The 8192-nt window shown below is 45.0% G+C and overlaps 1 protein-coding gene across 9 annotated transcripts in view; it reads right to left on the bottom strand.

Moving 5' to 3' along the window:
- The window catches only part of LOC147028878 (forkhead box protein N4-like), a 28782-nt gene extending 22800 nt beyond the window's left edge, over positions 1-5982 (bottom strand). For 3 of the 9 annotated variants that reach the window (XM_085879659.1, XM_085879660.1, XM_085879661.1), the window contains exons 1-2: positions 5795-5982; positions 1-306 (exon numbers count right to left, since the gene is read on the bottom strand). The exon at positions 1-306 is cut by the window's left edge. The gene's annotated coding sequence lies outside the window, so the exon portion shown is untranslated. Of the gene's footprint in view, positions 307-460; positions 570-5794 lie in introns of all 9 variants that reach the window. The other 6 variants (XM_085879666.1, XM_085879665.1, XM_085879662.1 and 3 more) reach the window with 5 other exon arrangements.
- Positions 5983-8192: the final 2210 nt, after the last annotated feature.

The raw sequence follows: 8192 nt of genomic DNA, 5'->3' as shown, positions 1-8192 counted from the left end.
CAGACAGACAGACAGACAGGGGTGGAAACAACTGGTGGCAGAGGCAATAAAAAGTTGTGATGACAGTAGGGAAAGTCTTTCACCGAGAAATGATCAATGCATGGAATAGTATATCTAGAAAGGTAGCCGCAGAAGAAACAGGAGATAGATTCAAACCTGAAATACATAGGAACCGAGAAGCGTTGGAGGTAGATGGGGACACGGACAACAGCAGCATTGGTAGTAGCTGAGGATTCATTGCAGTCTCTTATCAACTTGCAAGTTCAGCAATTCCTATCCCTTATCACATGCTTTTGTGACTTCTTCCTGAAACACACACACACGCACCAATAAGAGCACCTACTATACAATCGATAACCTCCATCCATGACCACTTTTCTTCACTTGAGACTTGTCCACAATCGAATCAGCTCCGAACGTTGTTGTGGAAGAAATTTCCAGGAGCAAACTTATCTCTCACCTTCAAAAGTCAATTCCATGCCATGTTCAACTTTTCTGCCCATCATCCTGACTCTCGTACACCGATGCGCGTGGTGAAGACCTCCGCACAGATCGAAACCATTGTGTATCTATCATACAAAGAGCCAGAGCCAACGGCATCCAAATCCTTCACTCTCTCACCATCCTTCAAAGACAGGTTACAGCTGCACAAGTTTGTCTGGTACACATGATCTCTTCCATTGTCAAGGAAGGAACCATGATGGTGAACATTGTGGAAGAGAAAGCAGTTTTCAAACTGTCTGTCCTTCAATGGCCAAGGCCCCAAGGCTATCCCTTCCTGTGGCCATCCTTTGTATCATGACAGAATGTTTGTGACAGCGTGTGGACTTATCGCCTGCCATAATGGAGAACTTTCCCACCCTGCTCAACATCCCTTCCCACCATCAGTCCTGATGGCGCAAGTTATTACCTCCGCCACAGAAGGTGAACGGACGTGATGTTTTCACCCGTTTGGATCTGTCTGTCTGTCTGTAAGCAGGATATCTCAAAAAGTTGTGGACGGATTCGCGATTTGGACAAAATTTGGTGGACAGGTTGAGTGTAACGAGGCCAAAATGATTAGATTTTGGAGAAAATCCAGATCTGGATCCAAGAATTATGAAAGTGATTCTTCACCATTGAGAGATGGGACAAGCCTGGTGTTGACTTTGCGGCTGGGATGACTGGCTTTGGTTCTTAGGGTTCTGAATTTGAGCCTCTGTTTTTTAACCATTTAATTAACACCAGGGGGGTTGACTCAGCCTGTCATCCTTCTGAGGTTGGTGAAATGAGTACCAGTGTACTGGTAATAGGGGCATCGCATCAGCAGCACAGCCGATGATGCCACCTGCAGCCATGAGCTGTATACGAAGGACGAGGACGAGATGGGACCAAAAACAATATAGAGCACAATATCGCAAAAAGTTATGGATGGATTCTGACGAACCTTGGTGGATGAGTTGGGTAGGTGACAAGAACAAACCGATTAGATTTTTGTTCAGGTTGGGTTCCAGATCTGGCCTATCAGTGGGATACAACTCATAAACTGTTCACCTGGCAGAGGTGTGCGCTCTACCGAGTGCTGTTCTAGTTTAATCAGGAACTGTGCCTGTCCTGTTCTGTGTGTGTGTGTGTGTGTGTGTGTGTGTGTGTGTGTGTGTGTGTGTGTGTGTGTGTGTGTGTGTGTGTGTGTGTGTGTGTGTGTGTGTGTGTGTGTGTGTCTCTCTGTCTGTGTGTTTCTCTCTCTCTCTCTCTGTATCTCTCTTCAGAACTTCCTTCCATTTTGAAAAATTGTAAGCATCACTCCTATCCATAAGAAAGGTTCCTAAACTCTGATCCTGTCAACCACAGAACTATCAGACCTCTCCCCATCATAAGTAGAGTAAAGGAGTACATCATGGTAGTCAACCTCAGTGCTCTCTCTTTTTCAACTGCCTCATCTCCAACAACCAGTTTGGCTTCTGACCTGGCCATAATTTTCTACTCCAAACACACAATGGAAGAAAAGAAAACCCCAAGAAAAGAGGTTAGGACCATCTCCGGATATCTCTTGAGCCTTTGATATTTCCTGGCATCCATCCTTGATGTCCTAGTTAGCTTCCGATGGTATGAAGAGACCCCTGTTCAAGTGGTTCACCAATTTCCTCTACAAGTGGAAACAGCAGGTGGTCATTCCTGGTGTCCTTTGCAGTGGTCTTTCCATTCAGGCCAGGATTTCACAAGAAAGGGTCTTTGGACCAACATTATTCATAATCTACATTAAAAAAAATTACAAGTTTACTGATGACTCCACCATGTGTGGAATGATGCATCACTTGTGAAAAGCCGGACACTCCCGAATCCTTTTTGTCAGACCTGGGCAGAATAAGTGACTGTTCAGCTACTTGGAAGATGTTATTCAACACCTGCAAGTCACAAAGCTCTTCACAAAGATTGTCAATAAAACTATCGAATCCACTTCTTTGGATAGTCACTGGAAGCAGTGCAGTCCATGGAACATCTTAGTCTCACTATCTGCCATAACATTTTGTGGGTGGATCACATCACCAAACTAGCATCAAAGGCAAGTCAGTTTGGGTGTTCTTCATGGAGCAAAGACATTACTGAGCCACACCGAGCGCAACAGGGTATGCAAGGCTTTCATATGGAGTTCCTTGTGGTACAGCTCCTGACTGGGTTGGTACTCTTGCTTTACACCTCACTCCCCTTGAGGTGGTTAAAACAAGGCCTCCCTCACCATTTAAATTTCAAGACAAGAGATGTATTCCCAAGCACCATTGCTTTCCCACTGGCATCAAGTTGGTAAGGACCTCTATTTTATACAAGCTTCCATCTGTCTTTCCTTCTCTTGCCCTCTCTTCCTTTTGTCTCCTCCCATGGCACCCCAGGTCACAAACATTCCAAGAGAAACCCCTAACTGTTCACCCTCTCAATCTATGTTGGGCCCAACGGTATTTATCCCATTATTATTCTGACTGTGGAATTTCCTCCGTGTCCATTGTCTCACCCTCCTCACTTCAGTCTTTCAAATTTGCTCCCCATGACTATCTCATATGCTCACCCATGGATGTCCACAATCCTTTCTCTGCAGGCTGATTCCATCCTATTATTGTTCCTCTCTGGGCCATTGTTACCCATTTTTACATTATTCCTCCTTTCCTGATTGTGTTAGTCCACCACCTCGCACCTGACCCCCAACAAACAAACCACAAATGATAATCAACCTGTCCTTTCTCGTTGAGCTCATCCATGAACCCAGAAGAAGAACCACTTCTTTCACGTCTTCAGATGCATAGGGCTGCCGAGGCAGTTTCCCATTGGCTCGGGGGCAAAATCATGGATGGGTCACCACCCCCACACAGGATACTTGAATGGCTCATTCTTTCCAGTAAGATGGTACTCATTTTGATGATCTCAGAAGGATGACAGGCTTAATCAATCCACCTGGTGTTGTGTTAACGGCATGACAGGGGCTCAAACTCATGACCTTAAGATCTCAAGCCAGCCAAACGAACCGTAAAGCCAACATCAGGTTTCATAAACGGAGACCATTGTGTGTATGTACAGTACATACACTTGGTGTACAAAACATTCAGAACTCCTTCCTAATATTGAGTTTCACCCCCTTTTGTGCTCAGAACAGACTCAATTTGTCAGGGCATGGACTCCACAAAGTATCAAAAGCATTCCATAGGGATGTTGGCCCATGTTGACTCCAACACTTCCCGCAGTTGTGTCAAAGTTGGCTGATAGTGGATCTCTACTCCGAATAGCTCGTTCCATCTCATCCCACAGATGGCCAATTGGATTGAGATCCGGTGACTGGGCAGGTCACTGCAGGAAGCTGAATTCATTGTCGTGTTTGTGGAACCATTCCTGAACAATCCTAGCCTTGTGGCATGGGGCATGATCCTGCTGAAGAAATCCATTCACAGATGGATACGCTGCTGCCATGAAGGGATGGATCTGATTGGCAATGATGTTGATATCCTGTGGCATTCAAACGTTGCTCCACTTTAATCAACGGGCACAATGTGTCCCATGAAAACACACCCCACACCATCACACCACCACCACCAGCCTGCAATGTTGACACACACCATGATGGATACATGTACTCATGTGGTTTTCTCCACCCTCGTCCTCCCATCAGCATGAAACAGCAAGGAACCAGGATTCATTAGACCAGGCAATGTTTTTCCGATCCTGCAGTGACCGGTGTTTTTGTTCCTCAGCCCACTTCGACCGCAGGTTCTTGTTTTTTGCTGAAAGAAGTGAAACTCCACACTGTCGTCGGCTGCCATTACCCCATTTGTGTTGAGGTATGACGAGTTGTGCATTATTTTATGGATCTTTCGGCACCAATGTTGTTCTGGATCATCAGTTGACTAACTGTAGCCCGTCTGTTGCTCTGCACAATTTGTGTTAGCCTCCTTCAAGGCCTCTTTCATCAATGAGCCGTTTTCGACCACTGGCCTGCCGTTGGCTGGATGTCCTTTGGGTGGTGGACCATTCTTGATACACACGGGAAACTTGAGTGTGAAAACCCCAGCAGCGTGGCAGTTCTTGACATACTCAAACCGGTGTTCCTGGCACCTACTATCATACCCCGTCCAAAGGCACTTACATCTTTTGTCTTGCCCATTCACCCTCTGAATGGCACACAAACACTATCCACGTCTCAATAGTCTCAAGGCTTTAAAATCCTTGAACCTGTTTCCTTGCCTTCATCTACACTGAGTGAAGTGGATTTAACAGGTGCAATCGATAAAGGAACAAAGCTTTCACCTAGACTCACCTGATCAGTTTTTCATGGAAAGAGCAGGAGTTCCCAATGTTTTGTACACTGAGTGTATAGCTACATATAATATGTGTATATATACACATATATAAACGAAAAGCATGGTCCGTGAGGCAGTCAATGAAGACCATATGCCGATTAATCACTTCGTGTTTGAACGTTAGTTGCAGACCACACGAACATCTATAAATTACGTACTTTTGGAATGTTCCTTTGACAGTTAAGCTGTATGACTGTCTATTAATTACGTACTATTGGAATGCATGTTTCGACGCTTTAGACTTCTGAGACCCCCTTCCACCATTTAAGACCCCCAAAAGACCCATATGTGCCAAAAGACCCTGAGTACCCAAAAAACTCCCAACACCATTTAGATCACTTACACCCTTTCGACAGATGAGATCCTTGACCATTTAGACCTTCTAATAATTACAAATAAATTTGAACAAAAGAAATGTTTGCATTATGATTGGTGTAAATCATGACGTCAATCTCTGCAACGACGTGTGGAGCGGCCCGAGCCAAAGAACACCATTGTCGATGTACAGATAAAAATAAACAAACAACTCTTGTCAGCTTTGGTCATCAATTCCCCTCTCACACGCCCTACCCCTTCCATGTGAAACAAGCAATATTTGAGGTCTCCCGTTCTAACGTCACTGCACACTCCATTCAGGTTAATGTGGCAGCGCGCTTTGATATATATATATATATATATATATATATATATATATATATATATATATATATATATATATATATATATATATATATATATTACAAGGTCGAGGCTTGCAGAGTAAGGTGACAGTAGAAACCAAGAGGGTCAGCGGGGGCAACAGTTGGACATAAAAAGTAAGGGAATGAATGAAAAGGAAAAGACAGAAAAGAAGGGAGGACACAATAAATCAGCAAGTAAGACTGTTGGTATGAGCATGGACAATGGAGGCACAATAAATAAATAAATAAATCATAATTTAAAAACAAACCGAGAACGGCACTCTTCAACGTCACCTGATATGCCTCTGCCCACATTACATCATTATACATGTACCAAGTTTGAGTTAAATCCTTCAGCCGTTCTCAAGTTATCACGGAAACAAAAACCTATCATGGACGCACGGAAGGAAAACCCGAAAACATAATGCTTCCGGCAACTTCATCAGCAGAGGCATGAAAAAAAAACCAACAAAAAACAAAACAACCTCATTCTTGAACATATCACACAAATGAGCACGCACACAACACGTAAGCATCGTACACGGTCTCCAGTCCATCCAGATTATCTCCACGTAAATATGCTCAAAGCATGACATCACACGTTCCTGCCCAAGCATGAGCAATCAAGCCAGCATGACATCACACTGCGGTATGATGTCACTGGTGCGTTTTCGGTCGGACTGACATTTTCATTCAACTTTAGCACGAGATTGTACATCAATTTGGAATGCGCGAACGTCGTTCAAGATGTTCAGCGCAAAGTAAAAGACCATGAAAGCCCCATCTGGCACCTGACATACACAACACACTCAAACAACATTTGAATACGAAGCATTTGAGAATGCTCTTGATGCCCAGGAATATGGTGGCAGAATACAATCAAACGAAAATGCAATTTTATCCTCTATTTCCATGCAGTGAGTATTGGTCAACCGTGCTACGTGCAATTCGAGGAATTACACGTTTGAAATCGCAGACACAACTCACTCACCATCAAACTGTCTGGTTCGAGTTAAATTCCGGACAACTCTAAACATTTACCACGATGCTTTGGAGGTCGTGTGTTGCATCAACGAGTGCATTGTCATTTTGAGGGGACGTTAAGCCGTGTGTCCCATCTGCTTACATTAACTGGATGGATGTTAAATATCTTAAGGTGATTTTTGGACGCAAGTCAGTGTGTGCAGGCCACTCCATCAAATACCAAATCTCCCCCGCCGACAGCACGTGGTGACGGTGGTTGGATCTTCACAACAGAAACCTTCGTGACCGGTCATGGAGACCCTGTTACTCCTTCAGAGTTTGGGATAAAACAACAGACTTTACAAATGAATCATAAGGCCAAATCAAAAGAAGTATATTGGGATTAGAATCAAAGATCCCAGCATCATGAGTCACAACCTCAGAAAAGGAAAGCAAATTGGAGAATTCGTTTTTGAAATACTTCTTCATGGTAACTCGTCAAACGTGTGTTGGAGCTTAAAAGAAAATGCACAGAAGTCAGGTCAAGTCAGGTATGGGAGCATGCACCAGAGCAGTGCATCGCTGCGTCCACTTTCTGCCGGTACTCCAGGGGCCTCAGTCTGGCTATCCCCCAGGCAGATGCCTGGCCCACCCCCATCTCCTTGAGATGTTAATCAACCTGCTGCAACCACGAGGCACGGGGTCAGCCCATTGGCCTCCTCCACTCACGAGGCTCCCTTGCTGAGGGAATCTGGTGAGCAGGATCAGCGTCAGGAAAACGAGCCACATGTCCATACAGCCGCAGCTAACGCTCACAGACTATGCAGGTAACAAATCTCATTTGAGTCTCTCAGCAACTGCTCATTGGACACAAAATCTGACCTGCGATAGCCAAGGATTCTCCGAAGAGACCTGGTACCAAAGGAATTGAGTCTCCATCTTAGATCTCTGGTCAGAGTCAAAGTTTCACATCCATAGAGCAAGACTGGAAGCACCAAAGACCTGAAGACTCGGACTTTCGTCCTCCTGCACAGTACCGGCAGCGCCACAACCCATGATCCAGTGAATCCATGACTCCCCAGGCCCGACCCAGACGTCTGTTGACCTCTGACTCACAGCCAGCAGACACATGAATATCACTGTCAAGGTAAGTGAATCTCTCTACGACCTCAACATCCTCACCACAAACAGGCACAGACAGGACAGCAGCATTGAAGATGTCATTGAAAGCCTGGATCTTAGTTTTGACCCAGGAAACCCATAATCCCAGCGGCTCCGACTCCTCATTCAGCACCTCGAGGGCCCCCAAAAGGACATCTAAAGTTCTGCACGAAAGTGCTGTGCAATATCTGGTCAAAGTTTTGCCAATGGGGGAAACAAAGGAACAAAAGAGTTTCAATGAGCATTTCCGTTTAATTCCACTTTGCCACGGTTGCTCCACCCAACGTACGTGATTACAGGGAGGGGGTACGTGACTCATCGATCGACGTACGATTCGAAACGAGGGCCGAACGAGGTGATGCCCACCATAATTGTACAAAACCAATCATAATACTCTGGAAATTGCACTTTAACGCTTTTGAATGCTGCCGCACAGTTCGCCAACCTGCTCATCATTACGAGAGCGGTAACGACAGCCCGAAAAACAGACTAGTCCGGGGGAGGTTCAAAATTTTCAACTTACTTTGTGAAACACAATGCGTTCCAAGCAAAGCACACGACACCGGCA

This window comes from Eptatretus burgeri, chromosome 4 (assembly GCF_056783735.1).
Source record: "Eptatretus burgeri isolate ZD-2024b chromosome 4, Ebu_testis_v1, whole genome shotgun sequence".
Taxonomy (NCBI): domain Eukaryota; kingdom Metazoa; phylum Chordata; class Myxini; order Myxiniformes; family Myxinidae; genus Eptatretus; species Eptatretus burgeri.
Note: the sequence above shows the minus strand (reverse complement) of the source record. Positions and strands in the feature narration are given on the sequence as shown.